Source organism: Martes martes, assembly GCF_963455335.1.
Source record: "Martes martes genome assembly, chromosome: 2".
Classification (NCBI taxonomy): domain Eukaryota; kingdom Metazoa; phylum Chordata; class Mammalia; order Carnivora; family Mustelidae; genus Martes; species Martes martes.
The window spans coordinates 47,577,450-47,598,150 of NC_137889.1; positions in this window are offsets into that span (position 1 = coordinate 47,577,450).

Sequence of the window (20,701 nt, forward strand, 5' to 3'; positions counted from 1 at the left end):
TTTGTTCTGGGAGGACCCTAGAAGTTCTCTCTCAATTCCTCGCTCCTCCTTCTAGAGATGGGGAAACAGATGTCCAGGGAGGAGGTGCCTTTCTAGAAGTGTGCAGATAATGAACAGAATTTTGAGGACTTAAACTGCTGGACATCCTGCTAAATGTTCTACATTTATTACCTTATTTATCTGTTTGGTAATTCATGGGTAAGTCATTGTTATCCCCATTTTGCTGAGGAGACAAATGAGGCCTGGTGGGATTGGGCAACTTGTCTCAGGTCTCGAAGCTTCCATGGCAGGGTGATTAAAACCACGGGCCCATGTTTGTTGCTTTTAGTGAGTGTGTTCCTCAACTTCCACTGGACATGGAGAGGGTAGCCAGGGGCAAGGGCCCCGGGCTTCCAATGCCCATCCTCTAATACCTTTTGTGATTTTGACCTTAGGGATATTTCATAAAATCACTAGACTTCAGTAGGTGTGTCTAGTTCCTAAAAACTTAAAATCTTTCTGCCTGATTTTGGTGTTGTGAGAACTACTAGTAGGTGATGTCGTTGCCTTTGCTTTCAACATACTGTTTTCTTTCCGGGTCATCCCAGCCCCTCCACAGTTCTGCTCTCTCTGTCTTCTGTCTCCTACCAGCACCCAGTTCTCTCTTCCGATCGATCGATCGTCAAGAAATGATCTAGATTGGTGATTGATAACTCAGCGTGAACTCAAGCCAGTCGGGACCTTTTGTAGAGGTATTTGCCTTATCTCTGAAGATGGAATGGAAGACTTTTAAGAAGAAAAGAAAAAAGCAAGGAAACTACATTCACTGGCATTTTGTGCCCAATATTGTGCTGGATCTTATCATATAACTTTACTTATTAAACTCTCCCCTTATCTGCTCCCCCCGTTTTATAGATAAAGACTCTGAAGTTTAGAAAGGTTAAATAACTTGCCCTCAGTTATCATGTAATGACTTTAATCTGTGGGATTCTTTCCGCTGTACTATCAAGTAGAAGGGGAGGATTTTGAGGGTGATAAGGTCGGGAGGGAGGGGCTTCTTCATGTCTTGAATCAATTGTGAGAGACTGACCTCTACTGGAGCATAGGGCACTTGAGTATCAAAAAGAAGAAATCACTTTCTTAGCCTCAAATGATATTTTCTCACGTTTCGGAGAGGTATCTATTTAACGTAGGTATGCCGCGTGCCCACAACCTATGAAATAGCGGATTGAAGGCAAAAGTAAAGCGAATACACATTGAGTGGCCCCTAGACGTCCCAGTAAGGACACCATGCAAGGATCCTGCCCCCAGGGTGGTCAGCTCCACCTGGGAGCTATTTCCAAATAGCAGTAGACAATATTCTAGAAGGACTGGAAGACTCAAGTCTAGCCAAGGGGCAACCCTCCTCCAGGTGTTTTCTCCTCGTATCCTATTCCATGTTTTATGATATGCATATCTGCATCGTGTGTTATTATTTTGTCCCATTGCCCATTTTTTTCATGCACCGCTGATTCTTTAAACTGCAACCACCGAGAGGCACAAAAAAATGGGTCTGACACAGAGAGAACGGGCTCTTATGAATGTTTTATTTACTTACGTATCATTGTTATCAGCCTTCTCCCCCTGTCTCTGGTTACCTTTTTCACTTTGCTGGCCAACTGACAATTAGATGAAGGATGGAAATAAACTGGCAGATTGCCTCTAGCTGCTAGACAAGGGTTCTTTCTTTCTGTGGTTTAGTTTCACAAAGGGTTCTGCAGGCATTGGAAGTTATAGTACAAAGCAGTTTGGTCTAAAGGTTGTAGCCCAGAAAGGTGAATGTCCCTGAAGGTCAGTGTCCCTGACATCACGCTGACAGTTTTTGATATGATGAAGTCACTTCTATTGCACGTTGTCCCTTTCCTGTTCTTGGAAAAATTATTTTGCAATGTAGTAGATTATTATTTTACATTTTATCTGGAAATAAGTCCCAGCGTCCCAGAGAATGTGTCTATTGGAGTCATACAGCACACAGCCTGGATGGTACAGTTTAGCAGCTCAGAAGCAGGTACAAAATCACTCTGCATATAAGGGAAGCAGTTTTCTATTAACTCACAATGTTTTATTGTGCTTTTCTTATTATAAAAGTATTTCATGCAGAAAATTTGAAAAATATAGATAAGCAACAAAGGAATACATAAAAACCACTTGAATCTTGTCACCCAAAGATACCCACTGATAACATCTGATGTTACTCTTTAGCTTTATAAATGCATATTTTAAGATAAGCAGTATTGTGCCCTTCACAATATTTTTTAAAATTTCTTTTTCTTTCAGCAGCATATTCAAGCATCTTTTCAAGTCATAACAATCTTCTAGAATATCACATTTCATGGTTGCAGAGTATTTTGTCATAAAGGCATATCATAATTTATTTAATTATTTTGTTTTTTAGGGATATTAATTTATCTCCAACATTCTGTCATTTTTAACTCTTCTGCCCTAAACATTGTTATTGCTAAGTCTCTGTGCATACTCATAATATTTTTTAGGATTAAAGTTTAAGGGTTTTGATATTTCTTGCCCAACCAACTCTAAGAAAGTTGTATTAGTGTAAACTTCTGACCATTAAATCATACTGGGGACAAATAGTAGGGTGATAGATTATTTTAAAACTTTGCCAATTTGACTGAGAAGATGGCGGGGAAGTAGGAGGAGGCGCCTTTTCAACCTGCACCCTAAAGTGAGCTGATTACCTACCAAAGAACTCCGATCACCCATGAAATCAGCCTGAGATCAGAATTATACACGTCTGGATCTCTACGGGGGCCAGAAGACGCCAGTGGGCAGGTAAAGTGGAGTGGGAACGTCGGACTGATATCGGAAGATAAACAAAAGGGGGAGGGAGCCACCAGAGGCGACCGACTGGAAAATAATACCCCAATATGAGAGTGCCCGGCATCTGGGGACCAGCATTAACTTGGAGTCTTGTTGAAAGCACTCAAAAGAGCAAAGACTCGAGCGGGGAAATTGTGGGAATCGGGGCGGATAGGGATAGGGGCTTAAGTCCCCAGACCCAGGGCAGCATCCCCTGGCGCTGAGCCGGAGAGTGCGGCGGAGAAACCTGGTCTTTGTCCCGGAGCCGCCAGTGCGCCCGAGAACGGGTGGAGTCCGGCTCCCGTGAGGGGCTGGGAGCCACACCAGACGGCAGAACGCGCACCTTACTGGAGATGCGCGCGTGCCTCAACCTCCCCTGAGAGAGGTGCACGCCCAGCCTGGTGTTCTGGGACCCACGCGGCGATAGACCCACGCGGCGATAGAGCCGATAGAGCTGGAGGCGCCGCGCCCCAAACCATCCCCTGGGAGAGGTGCGCGCAAGACCTGAGCTCTTAGCCCCAGCCAGCGGGAAAATCTCAGTGTGCGATTGCTGCTTGGAACCTCTCTGGCGGTCTGGAGCTGCCCAGACAGCCACAGCTGCCTTGGCTTTGCGTACAAGCAGGAGATCCTGCGTCCCCAGGGACCGTGACTCAGAACCTGCTCTGCCAGCGGCCCAGCGGCTGCAGCACCTGCAGGGAAGCAGACTGAGGCTTCTCTCTGAGAGGGAGGTTGGGGTGCAGTTTTCTTTCCTCTAAACCTCCAAAAACCATCAAAAGCTGTCAAGGCGAGAGAAAAGAAGTGAACAAACATAAAAACCTCCAGAGAACAAAAACCTGAAAAAAAACGTTTTTCTCAGAGCCCACCCCCTTGAGGGGGTCGGAAGGACTTAACTCAGGGAACATCATTGACTGAAAACCCACGTGGCAGCCCCCTCCCCCAGAAAACAAATCAGGAAAAAAAAAAAAAAAGACTACAAGAGAACAACCACCACTACTTCATAGATACAACTTTTATTTTTAATTCTTTCCCACTATTCTGGTTCATTTTTTTTTCTTTTTTTATATAGATAATTTTTTAACCTATTTACCATCACAGTGAGATGTCCAGTACATCAAATTCCATGATAAACTTCTAACCTGAATTTTTTGATACATACACATGTGTTTTTCTTTTGCTTTTCTATTTTCTTAATTTTTAAAAAAATTTTTAATTTAGTTTAGTCCAGTTTATTCCTTTTTTATTTTTATTTTCTAATATTCATATAGAGTTAAACTTCAAGGTAATCCCCTTTCTCCAAGCAATGCTACCCCTATAGGTGAACCAATTTTTAATCCCCCTTTTTCTTAGGAAAGTTGAGTCCTTTAACAAAGATATCAAGATACATCCAGGAAGAACCAAAATAACCTTCCTCGCCCACACCGAGAATCTATAACCATGCTCCCATCTTTTTCTTCTGCCAGTGTCTCTGTGTATTTATGTTTGTCCGGATAGTATATAAATCTTATACTTGGGGTTCTTCTTGACGAGGCTCCTCCTTTTTTTTTGCTTATATATATATATATATATATTTTCTCTCGTCATATACTTTTATCAGTCTTTTTGTTTGTCTGTTTTTGTTTGTATACGTCATAAACCTTACCCTGGGGCCCATTTGGGCTGAACCTTCACTTTTATCTTCCCTTTTTTTCCTGTCTCTCTCTCTCCCTCTTTTTTCTTTTTCTTTTCTTTTTTCTCTCATTTGGGTGGGGAATCCTGAGTGCTCAGAAGCGTTCCAGGGTGCACCTTGACTGCACCACGGTCAATACATCCAGCTACATCTGTCCAGTCATCTCTCACCAAAATGACTAGGAGGAGGAATCCCCAACAGAAGAAAAATACAGAGGATGGGCCTTCTGCAACAGAGCTAACGGCTATCAACATAGACAATATGTCAGAAAGAGAATTCAGGCTAACAATTATCCAGGCAATAGCTAGGCTGGAGAAAGCCATGGATGACCAAACAGAATTGATTAGGGCAGAATTGAAAGCGACCAGAGAGGAGGTTCATAATGTTAGGGCAGAGCTGAAGGCCACTAGGGATGAGGTTCACAACGCTCTCAATGAGTTCCAATCTAATCTAAATTCTCTAAAAGCTAGGGTAACTGAGACAGAAGATAGAATTAGTGATCTGGAGGACAAACAAATAGAGAGAAAGGATCAGGAGGAAGCCTGGAACAAACAGCTTAGAAGCCATGAAAACAGAATCAGGGAAATAAATGATGCCATGAAACGTTCCAACGTCAGAATTATTGGAATCCCTGAAGGGGAGGAGAAAGAAAGAAGTCTAGAAGATATAGTGGAACAAGTTTTTCATGCAAATTTTCCCAATCTTGCGAATGGAACAAGTGTTCATGTACTAGAAGTAGAAAGGTCCCCCCCCAAGATTATAAATTCAAAAAAAACATCCAGGCACCTCATAGTAAAATTGAGGAATCATAATTGTAGATACAATCTCTTGAAAGCCGCTAGGACAAAGAAGCTCCTTACATACAGAGGAAAGCCCATCAGAATAACGTCAGACCTGTCCACAGAGACCTGGCAAGCCAGAAAGGGCTGGCAAGATATATTCAGGGCACTAAATGAGAAGAACATGCAGCCAAGAATACTTTATCCAGCAAGACTGACATTCAAAATGGATGGAGAGATAAAGAGTTTCCAAGACCGGCAAGGCTTGAAAGACTATGCAACCACCAAGCCGACACTGCAGGAAATATTAAGGGGGGTTCTATAAAAGAGGAAATATCCTAAGAATAGCATTGAACAGAAATATAGAGACAATCGACAGAAAGAAAGACTTCAAAGATAACACAATGTCAATAAAAACGTATCTCTCAATAATCACTCTCAATGTGAATGGCCTAAATGCACCCATAAAACGACACAGGGTTGCAGATTGGATAAAACGACAGGAACCATCCATATGTTGTCTACAAGAGACCCATTTTGAACCTAAAGATACACCCAGACTGAAAGTGAAGGGATGGAGAAGCATCTTTCACGCCAATGGGCCTCAAAAGAAGGCCGGGGTAACGATTCTCATATCAGATAAATTAGATTTTAAACTAAAGACGGTAGTCAGGGATACAGAAGGACACTACATCATTCTTAAAGGGACTATCCACCAAGATGATCTAACAATTGTAAATATCTATGCCCCCAATATGGGAGCAGCCAATTACATAAGAAAACTATTAATCAAGATAAAGAGTCATATTGATATGAATACATTAATAGTAGGAGATCTTAACACGCCTCTCTCAGAAATAGACAGATCATCGAAGCAGAAAATCAATAAAGAAATAAGAGCATTGAATGATACATTGGACCAGATGGACCTCATAGATATATACAGAACATTCCACCCTAAAACAACAGAATACTCATTCTTCTCAAGTGCACATGGAACCTTCTCCAGAATAGACCACATACTGGGTCACAAATCAGGGCTCAACCGATACCAAAAGACTGAGATTATTCCATGCATATTCTCAGATCACAATGCTTTGAAACTGGAGCTCAATCACAAGGAAAAGTTCAGAAGGAACTCAAATACCTGGAAGCTAAAGACCACCTTGCTTAAGAATGCTTGGATCAACCAGGAGATCAAAGAAGAACTTAAACAATTTATGGAAACCAATGAGAACGAAGACACTTCACTCCAAAACCTATGGGATACAGCAAAGGCGGTCCTAAGGGGGAAATTCATAGCCATCCAAGCCTCCCTCAAAAAAATGGAAAAATCCAGAATACACCAGCTGTCTCTACACCTTAAAGAACTGGAGAATCAACAACAAATCAAACCAACTCCACACGTAAGAAGGGAAATAATCAAGATTAGAGCAGAGATCAACGAGGTAGAAACCAGAGATACAGTAGAACGTATCAACGAAACTAGAAGCTGGTTTTTTGAAAGAATCAATAAGATCGATAAACCATTGGCCACACTAATCCAAAAGAAAAGAGAGAAAGCCCAAATTAATAAAATTAAGAATGAAAAGGGAGAGATCACAACTAACACCAAGGAAGTAGAAACAATCATCAGAAGCTATTATCAACAGTTATATGCCAATAAGCTAAGCAACCTAGATGAAATGGATGCATTCCTGGAAAACTATAAACTCCCAAAATTGAACCAGGAAGAAATTGACAACCTGAATAGACCGATATCTAGTAACGAGATTGAAGCAGTGATCAAAAACCTCCCAAAAAACAAGAGCCCAGGACCTGACGGATTCCCTGGGGAATTCTATCAAACTTTCAAAGAAGAAATAATACCTATTCTCCTGAAGCTGTTTCAAAAAATTGAAGCAGAAGGAAAACTTCCAGACTCTTTTTATGAAGCCGGCATTACCCTGATCCCCAAACCAGGCAAAGACCCTACCAAAAAGGAGAATTTCAGACCGATATCACTGATGAATATGGATGCTAAGATTCTCAACAAGATCCTAGCAAACAGGATCCAACAGCACATTAAAAAGATTATCCACCATGACCAGGTAGAATTCATCCCTGGGTTACAAGGATGGTTCAACATTCGCAAATCAATCAATGTGATAGAACAAATCAATAAGAGAAGAGAGAAGAACCACATGATCCTCTCCATTGATGCAGAAAAAGCTTTTGACAAAATCCAGCATCCGTTCCTGATTAAAACGCTTCAAAGTATAGGGATAGAGGGAACATTCCTGAACTTCATCAAATCTATCTATGAAAAACCCACAGCAAATATCATCCTCAATGGGAAAAAGCTTGCAGCCTTCCCATTGAGATCAGGAACACGACAAGGATGCCCACTCTCACCACTCTTGTTCAACATAGTATTAGAAGTCCTAGCAACAGCAATCAGACAACAAAGAGAAATAAAAGGTATCCAGATTGGCAAGGAAGAAGTCAAACTCTCTCTCTTCGCAGATGACATGATTCTTTATATGGAAAACCCGAAAGACTCCACCTCCAAACTACTAGAACTCATACAGCAATTCAGTAATGTAGCAGGATACAAAGTCAATGTCCAGAAATCAGTGGCTTTCTTATACACTAACAATGAAAATACAGAAAGGCAAATTAGAGAATCGATTCCATTTACTATAGCACCAAAAACCATAAGATACCTCGGAATAAACCTAACCAAAGAGGTTAAAGATCTGTACTCGAGGAATTACAGAACACTCCTAAAAGAAATTGAAGAAGACACAAAAAGATGGAAGACCATTCCATGCTCTTGGATGGGAAGAATAAACATTGTTAAAATGTCTATACTGCCCAGAGCAATCTATACTTTTAATGCCATTCCAATCAAAATTCCACCAGTATTTTTCAAAGAGCTGGAGCAAATAATACTAAAATTTGTATGGAATCAGAAGAGACCCCGAATTGCTAAGGAAATGTTGAAAAACAAAAATAAAACTGGTGGCATCACGTTACCTGATTTCAAGCTTTACTACAAAGCTGTGATCACCAAGACAGCATGGTACTGGCATAAAAACAGACACATGGACCAGTGGAACAGAGTAGAGAGCCCAGATATGGACCCTCAACTCAATGTCAAATAATCTTTGACAAAACAGGAAAAAATATCCAGTGGAAAAAAGACAGTCTCTTCAATAAATGGTGCTGGGAAAACTGGACAGCTATATGTAGAAGAATGAAACTTGACCATTCTCTTACACCGTACACAAAGATAAACTCGAAATGGATAAAAGACCTCAACGTGAGACAGGAATCCATCAGAATCCTCGAGGAGAACATAGGGAGTAACCTCTTTGATATCAGCCACAGCAACTTCTTTCAAGATATGTCTCCAAAGGCGAAGGAAACAAAGGCAAAGATGAACTTCTGGGACTTCATCAAGATAAAAAGCTTCTGCACAGCAAAAGAAACAGTCATCAAAACAAAGAGGCAACCCACGGAATGGGAGAAGATATTTGCAAATGACAGTACAGATAAAAGGTTGATATCCAGGATCTATAAAGAACTCCTCAAACTCAACACACACAAAACAGATAATCATATTAAAAAATGGGCAGAAGATATGAACAGACACTTCTCCAAGGAAGACATACAAATGGCTACCAGACACATGAAAAAATGTTCATCATCACTAGCCATCAGGGAGATTCAAATCAAAACCACATTGAGATACCACCTTACACCAGTTAGAATGGCCAAAATTAGCAAGACAGGAAACAACGTGTGTTGGAGAGGATGTGGAGAAAGGGGAACCCTCTTACACTGTTGGTGGGAATGCAAACTGGTGCAGCCACTTTGGAGAACAGTGTGGAGATTCCTCAGGAAATTAAAAATAGATCTTCCCTATGACCCTGCAATTGCACTGCTGGGTATTTACCCCAAAGATACAGATGTAGTGAAAAGAAGGGCCATCTGTACCCCAATGTTTATAGCAGCAATGGCCACGGTCGCCAAACTGTGGAAAGAACCAAGATGCCCTTCGACGGATGAATGGATAAGGAAGATGTGGTCCATATACACTATGGAGTATTATGCCTCCATCAGAAAGGACGAATACCCAACTTTTGTAGCAACATGGACAGGACTGGAAGAGATTATGCTGAGTGAAATAAGTCAAACAGAGAAAGTCAAGTATCATATGGTTTCACTTATTGGTGGAGCATAACAAATAATATAGAGGACAAGGGTAGATGGAGAGGAGAAGGGAGTTGAGGGAAATTGGACGGGGAGGTGAACCATGAGAGACTATGGACTCTGAAAAACAACCTGAGGGTTTTGAAGGGGCGGGGTGGGAGGGTGGGGGAACCAGGTGGTGGGTATTAGGGAGGGCACAGATTGCATGGAGCACTGGGTGTGGTGAAAAAACAATGAATACTGTTATGCTGAAAATAAATAAAAAATTAAAAAAAAAAAACTTTGCCAATTTGATAGATGGAAATAGTGTCACATATGCAACTAAATTTATTACTAAAATTAAGTAGTTTTTGGAATTTTACAATATACTTATTGATTTTTTTAACTTCTTTTTTTAACTTTTTTTTTTTTTTTTAGAGATTTTATTTACTTATTTGACACACAGAGAGAGATCACAAGAGGCAGAGAGGCAGGCAGAGAGAGAGGGGGAAGCAGGCTCCCTGCTGAGCAGAGAGCCCTGACAGGAGCCTTCATTCCAGGACCCTGAGCCGAAGGCTGAAGCTTAACTCACTGAGCCATCCAGGCGCCCTTCATTTTTGTAACCTTTTAAACTCCTTTGTTTTCATTTGTACACACACACACACACACACACACACACACACACATAAAGGGTGAGCTCTGGAGACAAGCTGCCTGGGGTCTAGCCCAACCTCTGCCATTTTAGAAAGGCCAACCTCAAAACCATAAGAATATTAACTCCTTTTTTTTTTTTTTAACCCCCCCCAGGGACTTTTGGGTGCGATTTTCTACATTTAAAAACATGTTAGCGGCTGTGTTTTCTACTTCTATTTTCCCCTCCAGGTCCACTCCCTCTCCTTTTACAGCTGCGCTGGGCCACAAGAGGCTGCCAGAAAGAGCTCATAGTGGGCTGCTGGCTTCTGGGTTGTGGTTGGATCCAGCCAGTGGGCAGCAGTGAAAGGGAGGAAGGGAACTTGGAATAATGGATTGCGGAGAGCAACATGTGCTCGGCCGAAGTTTGGATTGAATTCCATACCTACTGGGAGCCTGAGAAGGATTTTAAGTGGGGGAGGAAGATGATTACAGATCCAAGTGGCAAATTAAGACAGTTAATTTGACAGCACTGGACAGGCTAGAGGAGGGCTGAAGGCAGGCAGAGTCCAGTGGGGACGGCTAGGACCGTAGTGATCCCACTGTGTTGTGTTGACCACGAAAGAGGCAAAGAATAACTGATTTAAGAACCATTTCCAAATAAAGTGGACTGATCTTGGGGATGGATATTTTAAGAAACTGAATAGTGGCACTGTTAGTATATAATATTGGCTGCTGCCTTTCTAGAGTGACACCCCATAGGGGTCTTTGCAGGGGGATCCTGCCTGTGGCAAACTTATCCTGTTACTAAAGCCAAACACGGCTGTATTTTCTCTTTGGCTTGATTTCCAGGCCTTACAATATTAGTGTCTTTTTTTTTTTTTTTAAGATTTTATTTATTTATTTGACAGACAGAGATCACAAGTAGGCAGAGAGGCAGGCAGAGAGAGAGGGAGAAGCAGGCTCCCTGCTGAGCAGAGAGCCTGATGTGGGGCTCGATCCCAGGACCCTGGGATCATGACCTGAGCCGAAGGCAGAGGCTTTAACCCACTGAGCCACCCTGGCACCCCTAGAATATTAGTGTCTTAAAAACGTATACTTAAAATAAAAAGACTAATGTCTTTTTTTTTTCCTTAGCACTTACATATTATCTCATTTAATATTTTTATTCCTGGTTGGCCTAAATGTCCTCACATGATCAGTTGAAAATCCCAGTGGGAGGCAGCCTGGAACAGTGGCAAACATGGGCCACGGGGAACGGGGAGCTTGTTCTAGGCAAAGTGTGGCAGCTATGTGTGTTATCCTCTTACAGACTCTCCAGTCTGCTTGTGTGTTGTCCTTTGCTAACTTCTTTATCCTCAAAATGGTTTCCTGGGAAATATGATTTCATCCGGGGAAAGCATATAAGAAACTGGAGGGGAGAGAGAATTAAGCTGGCTTGAGATTTGTGGTAGATTCAGCCTCCTTTCCCATTGGTGCTACTTTTTCTTAGGCATTTACCAAGATAATAGCTTTGGTCTAATAATTTAGCGATGGTAACTGGTATTGACTACTCACCTTGGAAGTGACTTTAGATATTGTAATCCAGTCTCTTTATTCTGCCCACGAGGGAAACAAAACTCACATCCCCCTTCTCTGTCCCCTTGGTCTCCTTAGATGGGAAATTTGGTTTCTGTGAATCAGCTCCATTAAATACTAATAGGAAAACTTGGAGGTTCCTGGTAAAGTGTGACAACTTTTATCATGAGTTCTGGAGCTCTCCTCCAGTCCGTTGGGGATTTCTCCACATTGACAACACCTATTCAGATCTTATATTTGCTTTTATTTCTGAAGGCGTTGATTTTGGTGAGGACTAGAGCGTGTTGGCGCCATGCAGGGAAGAAGTGATCTTTGCTCAGCAGGATTCAATAGGCGAAATAGAGGGGGAAGTTCAACTGTGACCTGTGGGACAAGAAGGCAAGATTTTATCTGGGAAGGCCCCTTTAAGTAACAGAAAGTCTGTAGGATTACCTCATTTTCAACAGAAAAAACTTGCAGGACAGCAACGCTTTTCACTTTACTGTGGTTTTAGATTTTCTTATTTGTATAGTTCTTCATTCTCCAAATTTTCAGTCATGAATGACTTACTTTGGTATTCAGAGAAATTGACTTTATCTGCATGTATCAATATGTATATCACAATTTCTAAAAGAGAAAATTCTTGGGGGATGTAGCTCTGAAACCTTTGTGGGGGAATTTTCAAGAAGATTGAAAGGAAAACCCTAAAGAGCATTTCCCAACGTGTTCTGTGGGAAGCAATCTTGGAAAAACCATTCCCCGGCCAAATACATTTGGAGTGATGTGCTCCAGCCTCTTCTTGGAGGCTTGTAATGCCCATTAAGAGCTCTGGAACTTTCTGCAGGAAAATGAAGCAAAACACAAAATTCTGTCTCAATTCTTTGAACTCAGTGTTTCTAAACATATTTGACTGGAAACCGCTTTTTGTGTCTTAATAGTCCAACAAGACCACTATTTTTTGAAACATACTTTGGGAGAGCGCCCCTGAGTTCCACAGAAAGCCCCTGGGTCTCAGGATAGGCCTCTGGTGACTGAGGCAAACTGAACTGTGGTATCTCCTCTGCTTTGTTGGTGTCCAGGTGAATACCAGCTCAAGTGGATATTATTGTGTGCCTCCAAGGAGAAAAGTCCAGAAAGCACGCACCTTGGAGTAGGAGGGGAGGCCTGTTCATGAGGAAAGTTAGGCTAATGGCCTGTTGGCAGGAGCTGCACTTGCGTTAGCAGAGCTTGGAGGGCCTTCTCTTCCCTTCTCCTTGGCTGACTTCCTGAGTCGCCGCGCAGGAGAGTGGTTGCAGCCGCTTCCTCAGCCAGGAGGGGGCGCCTCCCTTCTCCGCTGGTGGCCCAGAGAGCGGGAATCTGCAGGAGTTGAGTCCATTCGACCTGTTCTGCACTCTTCTAGGTGCCTTGGGGCTGCCGAAGAGACCACTTCTCTGTTCCCTTACGAAACCAACAAACAATCCGGTTGAGGACATGAGGCATATATACTTATGAGGTGTCGGAAAATATCCGATTATGATTGTGTGCTTTGTCGTGTGATCGGATTTTAAGTTATTCTATGCATTTAGAGAAGAAGAGGACATCAGTGAGCCTGGGGTAATTAGGAAAGACTTCACCAGCAGGGCAGGAAGTAGAGCCTGAGAAATGAATAGAACTTGAAAAGGTAGAGAAGAGAGAGAGGGGAAGGCAGTCATGCAGGGGAAAAGCCTGGAAGAAACATGATTTGTCTAGAGGCAGCATTACCGAGCACATCAGGAAGCCTCAGGCCACTCTGAAGGGTGCTACACTCAGCAGGGTTTTTAATTAGGTTATAGGGGTGACTGTAGAGCTGAGTATACCCCGAGTCTCCCCGAGTTCCTCAGTGACCACCCTTGTCTCTTCTCTGGTGTGGCAGTTATGCCCAAGTAGCCCATTCATTATTTCCACTTACTAGCTTGCTCTTAAGTACAGTGAGCGTATCTTGTTTCCGGGGGGGACTGTGAGCTCTTTGAAGGCATAAGCAAAATGATCTCATTCTCTGCTTCCCCTTTCCCTTCTACCTGTTTGCCCTCAGCATATCATACAATGTTTAGCATAGTATGCGCTCCGTAAGTGTCTGCTGGTAGACCAGCTGGATTCTGATTAAAACTGGTTGCTTAGATGTATATCTGTGACTCCATTAGGTCATCACTGACTGTTGGTGTCCCCATTCCATTGGAGGTGAAAAGGGAGGAAGGGGAATCAAGACACACTCCAAGGCTGTACAGCGTCAGATAGCTAGGGAGCCTCACTGAGAATCTAATTCTCTCTCGATCGTCTGCTCAAGTTAGTGTCTTGTCTGAGTCCTGAGTCTTAGTTCAGTCAAGTTTGGGGTGTGTGCGTGTGTGTGTGTACATGTGTGCACGCATGTGTGTGTACATGTGTGCACGTGTGTGTGTGTGTGTGTGTGTGTGTGTAGGCGGGACTGGAAGGGCAAGGAGAAGGTGTGAAAACAATTGAGACATAGTCCTACCCTCAAAAGGCTTACACTCTGGTAAGAAGAACCAGGATGAGAACTATCATCTATAAAGGAATTGACAGCCAGACGTTTGGGGTGTAAGGGCAGAAGGGGCCAATTCAGCTACTTGTAGGTAGTGACATGTTCAAGAAAGATGAGCTGGAATCTCTTGTGTTGCTTTCTGTAGAACAACGTTTCTCACTGTCGCTGACTAGCCCGCAGCCACCGGGGCCTTATGGTTCCTTCCCCTCGTGCCCTGGGACAATGACTGGAAGGTTCTGCCACTCTGCTTGGCGATTCCAGAGCAGACTGTGTACCTCCAGGCACAGTCCACCAGATGGTGCAAAACAAATGAAACAGATGTCGTTGAGGTCTCTTCTGCTTATCAGACCCAAAATTGGACAGCTGTGGAGAGGACTTTCTGGGAATTTTCCACTCCTGAGTTCATCCAGAATGGTATGATAATGCACCCTTGGGGCCTGAATAGAAAGTTTAGAGTAGATTTAGGGATTAAAAACTCTGTGTGTGTGTGTGTTTTCTATGTAGGCAGAAAGTACTTCCCTACATGAGGAGACTAGGAAACTTCTTGTCCTCATCCCAAGTATTCTTACCCCTCCTGGCTCAGGGCTAAACTTCAATGCTGCAAAATCATAAAACTGTTCAGCTGGTAATACCCTAGGGAGAAATAATACTGCCTTACATTATTTAAAGTCTTGCATGTACTTTCCAATTTCTCTCCATCCTTCCCTCCCTTTCTTCCTTCCTCCATCCCACCCTCCCTTCCTTTCCCTTTTCCTTCCTCCCTCCCTTCCTTATTTTTAATTTTAATTCCAGTGTTGTTAACATACAGTGTTATGTTCATTTCAGGTATATAGTATAATGATTCAGTAATTTTTCATATGACTCAATGCTTACCATGATAAGTGTATTCCTTAATCCCCATCACCTATTTCACCCATCCCTCACCCCCCCCCCCCTTTGGTAAGCCTCTGTTTGATCTCTATAGTTAAGAGTCTATTTTCTGGTTTGTCTGTCTTTTATTTTAAATTTTCCTTTGTTTGTTTGTTTTCTTTCTCAATTTTCACATATAAGCGAAATCATATGTTATTTGTCTTTCTCTGACTGACTTAGTTTGCTTAACATTATATCCTTTAAATCCATCCGTGTTGTTGCAAATGGCAAGATTTCATTTTTTTAATGGCTGAGTAATATTCCATTGTATATGTATACCACATCTTCTTTATCCATTCATCTATCAATGGGCAGTTGGGTTGCCTCCATATTTTGGTTATTATAAGCAATGTTATAATAAACATAGGGGTGCATATATCTTTACAAATTAATGTTTTCATATTCTTTGGGTAAATACCCAGTAGTAGAATTACCAGATCATATGACAATTCTATTTTTAAATTTTTCAGGAATTGGGGCACCTGGGTGGCTCAGTGGGTTAAAGCCTCTGCCTTCAGCTCAGGTCATGATCCCAGAATCCTGGGATAGAGCCCCACATTGGGCTTCTCTGCTCTGTGGGGAGCCTGCTTCCCCTTCTCTTTCTCTGCCTGCCTCTCTGCCTACTTGTGATCTTTGTCTGTCAAATAAATAAATAAAATCTAAATTTTTGAGGAATCTCCATACTGTTTTCCACAGTGGCGGTACCAGTTTGCATTCCCACCAATAGTACATGAGGATTCCCATTTTCTCCACATCCTTGTAATTACTGTTGTTTCTTATGGTATTGATTTTAGCCATTCTGCCAGGTGTGAGGTGACATCTCATTGTGGTTTTGATGTGCATTTCCCTGATCACCAGTGATAATGAACATCTTTTCATGGCCATCTGTATGTCTTTTTTGGAGACATGTCTGTTCATGTCTTCTGCCCATTTTTAATTGGACTGTTTGTGGTTTTTTAGGTGTCAAGTTGTATAAGTTCTTTACATACTTTGGATACTAACCTTTTATCAGATATGTCATTGGCAAATATCTTCTCTCATTCTGTAGGTTGCCTTTCAGTTTTGTTGATAGTTTCCTTTGCTGTGCAGAGCCTTTTATTTTGATGTATTAGTCCAAACATACCTCTGATTTCATTAGAACTTCCCAACAACCCTCTGAAGCAGGTGATACTATAGTCATTTTATAGAAGAGGAAACCAAAGGGTCAGAGATAGACGAGATTCCCAAGATGATATACTTGGTTAGTGATGGAGCTGCTGGACAAAATGGATATCTTTAAGTGTTGAATCTCTGCTTCTCTGGACTGAACTCGCTCTTTAAATGATTGGAATCCAAATTTTTAAAAAAGTAAATGGTGAGAGGGAGAAGGAAGAGAAGGCTGGAGGGGGTCAAGCTCTTGACAGAGGAGAGAAAGGATGGTATAAGGAAAGACTAGGGGCCCAGAGACAAATGTGTTTCTACAAGTGTTCTTGGAGTGTGTGTGTGTGTGTGTGTGTGTGTGTGTAAAAGAGAGAGAGAGAGAGAGAGAAGCATAGTCACATATGTATCCATGAACACAGAATGATCATTACCTTATGTAGAAACCTTTTTTTTTTTTTTTTTAAGATTTTATCTATTTGACAGAGAGAGAGAGAGATCACAAGTAAACAGAGAGGCAGGCAGGGGGGAGGGGGGAAGCAGGCTCCCCACCAAGCAGAGAGCCCGATGCGGGGCTCGATCCCAGGACCCTGAGGTCATGACCTGAGCTGAAGGCAGAGGCTTTAACCCACTGAGCCACCCAGGCGCCCCTAGAAACCTTTTTACCCAACTTGATTGTATTGGGCTTTGACCATAGCAGTGAAATATACCAAAAAATCAAGTTCCAAACAATAAATAATAGAAAATAAACAGATAAAAGCTCCTTCCATGTTAAATCAAGGCTGCACCAATTTCCCAGTGCAGTACAGGGCCAGGCCCAGGAAACATGCTTCCCATGCCCTTCCCTATTCTCCTCCCTGAACTGTCTGTGTCCCTCCCCTACCAATGCCCACATGGGGAGCCTGTTGTAAGCCCCTCCTCATACATGCTCTGCATTTCTCATTCTTGCCTACCCCTACCTGCCAGACGGTCACAGCCCTCAGGGCCAACCAAGTGACCAACAGATCTTTTTGGAATCATCTGTGCTAATACATTAGTGAATGGTAATGATTTAATGAGCCACTCCTGAGTAACAGAAGAGAAGAATTTATTTCATTCAAAGCATTATGCACAGTTTAAGACAAGGCAATATGGAAATTTCAGGCAGATATTGGCCAGGACTTCAAGGCTCCTGGAGACTTCTCAGAATCCTGCACACCACTCCAACTGTCTGTGCGGCCTGTCCATGGGGTCAGCCTGTGGCCTGCCCATAGAGATGTTTTCTGGCAGGGGACTGCATTTAACCAGGCAAAAATCCACTCTTGTCTTCTCCTTTCTTTCTTGTTTTAGTGCCCTTGGTCTAGTTACGACTTCCAGGACATCCAGTCTGGATATCCAATAATCTCTGTATTGTGCATTTTGTCTCCAGCCTCCTTGTCCTTTTATCCTAGATGTGCTTCCAGAAAATTTATTGTAAAACAGATAGGATCATTTTACTTTCCCTCTTGGAAATCTTAAATGCCTCCCCATTTCCCTTTTTATTTTTTTAAAGATTTACTTATTCATTTTAGAGAGAGTGAGGGTGAGCACAGGGTGGGGAAGGGGCAGAGGGAAAGGGAGAGAAAGTCAAGTGGACTCTGTGCTCAGTGTGGAGCTGGCATGGGGCTCGATCTCACAACCCTGAGATCAGGACCTGAGCTGAAACCAAGAGTCAGATGCTTAACCAACTGTGCAATCCAGGTGCACCCCCATTTCCCCTTTCAAACAAAAGCTATAACGAGATATAATTCATATGCCAAAAATTCACCCATTTAAATTACATAATTCAGTGGTTTTTAGTATATTCGATGCAGCCATCATCACCATTATGGGCTCAACTGTGTGCCCCCAAAACTCATATGTTAATGTCTCAACCTTAGTGATTATATTTGGAGATAGGTCTTTTAATAGTTAATTAAGAAAAGATGAATTCATGTGATGGTCCATAATCCAATATGACTGGTGCCCTTATAGGAGGAGGAAATTAGACACAGACCACCCACACACTGAGGGGCCAACAAATGTAGGCACAGAGGCCAAAGAAAGTTCTCAGAATAAACCAAACCTGCTGACACCTTGATCTTGGACTTCCAGCCTTTAGAACTGCAAAACAATAAATATGTGTTGCTTAAGTGCCCCAAGTCTGTGTATTTTGTTATGGCAGCCCTAAAAGATTAATACAACCATATTTAAGTTTAGGATATTTAAGTTTAGGATATTAAGTTTAGGATAATACAACCATATTTAAGTTTAGGAAACACATACCCCGTGTAGTCCATTCCTTACTTTTCTCTATCTCTCCTATGCCTAGGTAACCACTGATCTACTTTCTGTCCTATAGATTTGTCTATTCTGGACATTTCACATAAATAAAGCCATACAATGTGTGGTTTTTAAAACAATTGGCTTCTATCACTTAGCATAACGTTTTCACTATTTATCCATGTTGTAGCATGTGTCTATATTCATTTCTTTTTGTTGCTGAATGACATTCCATAGGTACACATACTGTATTTTATGTAGCCACTCATCAATTGATAGGCATTTGGGTTACCTCCACTTTTTGGCTGTGAATAAATCTGTTATAGAACATTCATGTACAGATTTTTTCTTAGATGTGGACATATGTTTTTATTTTTCTTCTGAATATACCTTGGGGTAGAAATGCTGGGTCATATGGTAACTTTATGTTTAACATTTTGAGAAACCGCCAAACTGTTTCTTGAAGTGGCTGTACTATTTTGCATTCTTATTAGTCACAAATGAGGTTTCTAATTTCTCCATGTCCCTGACACTATAGCCCTAGTGGCTATGAAGTGATGTCTCGTGGGGTTTTGTTTTACATTTGCCTAATGGCTAATTTTGTTTTGAACATTTTTTCATATGTTCATTGGCCATTTTTGTATCTTCTTTGGGGTAATGTCTATTCAGATCTTAATGGGTTTGTCTTTTTATTATTGAGTAGTAAAGTTTTGTTGTATATTCTGGAAATAAGTACCTTATCAGATACATGATTTACAAATGTTTTTTCCCATCTTGTGGATTGTCTTCTTAGTTTCTTAATGGTATCTCTTGCAGTACAAATGTTTTTAATTTTAATGAGAAAAATTTTTCTTATTTATTTTCTTCTGGTTTTTTTTTTTTTTTTTTGCTTTTGGTGTTCTGTCTTCTAAGAAACCATTGCCTGATCCAAGATCATGAAGATTTACTCCCATGCTTTCTCGTAAGAATTTCATAGTTTTAGTTCTTACATTTAGGTTTATGACTTATTTTGAGTTGATATTTCTGTATGGTTTTAGGTAAAGGGTTCTACTTCATTCTGTTGCTTTTAGATATCTAGCTATCCCAGAATCATTTGTTGAAAAGACTTTTCTTTCTCCATTGAAAAATTTTGGCATGCTTATTGAAAATAAATGGACTATTAATGTGAAAATTTATTTCTGGGTTCTCATTTCTATTCTGTTGACCTATCTTTATGCCAGTACCATTCTGTCTTGAGTACTATAATTTTATTTTATTTTTAAAGATTTATGTATTTATTTTAGAAAGAAGTAAAGAAAGAGTATGTGCACACAGGGTGGGGGGTGGAAGGGAGTGGCAGAGAGAGAGAGAGAGAATCTCAAGCAGACTCCTCACTGAGCACAGAGCCCAAAATGGGGATCTGTCTCACAACCCTTAAGATCCTGACCTGAGCTGAAATCAAGAGCTGGATGTTTAACTTACTGAGCCACTCAGGTGCCCTTTGATTACTACAACTTTAGAGTGAGTTTTGAAATAAGGAAGTATAAGTCCTCCAACTTTGTTCTTATTTTTTTAATATGGTTTTAGCTATCCTAGGTCCTTGTATTTCCACATAAATTTTAGGATCAATTTGCCACTTTCTACAAAGAAACACCTGCAATTTTGATAGATTTATATTGAATCTGTACAACAGTCTGGGGAGTTCTGCCACTGTAACAATATTGTCTTCTGATCCATGAACATGGGATGCCTTTCCACTTGTTTAGATCTTTTTTAGTTTTTTCCAGCAATATTATTCTATAGTTTTCAGTGTAAAAGACTTCCATTTCTTTTGTTAACATTCCCCCCACTGTTCTATTTTTTTATTCTATCATATAGGGAATTTTAAAAATATTTCATTTTTGGATTATTTATGTTAGTTCAGAAGTACACTTGATTTGTATATATTAATTTGTATCCTGCAGCTTTGCTGAACTTGTTTATTCAAATCGTGTTTTTAGTGGATTCCCTAGTGTACAAGATCATGCTATATGTGAATAGAAAAGAGTTTTAGTTCTTTTCCTACTGGGATGCTTTATCTTCCTTCCATCCTCCCTCCTTCCCTCTTTCTTCATTTCTCCCTCCCTCCTTTCTTCCCTCCCTTCCTTCCTTCCTCCCTTCTTTCCTTCCTTCCTTCCTTTATCACTCTTTCTTTCTTCCTTTCCTCTCCTCTCCTTTCCTTTCCTTTCCATCTCCCTC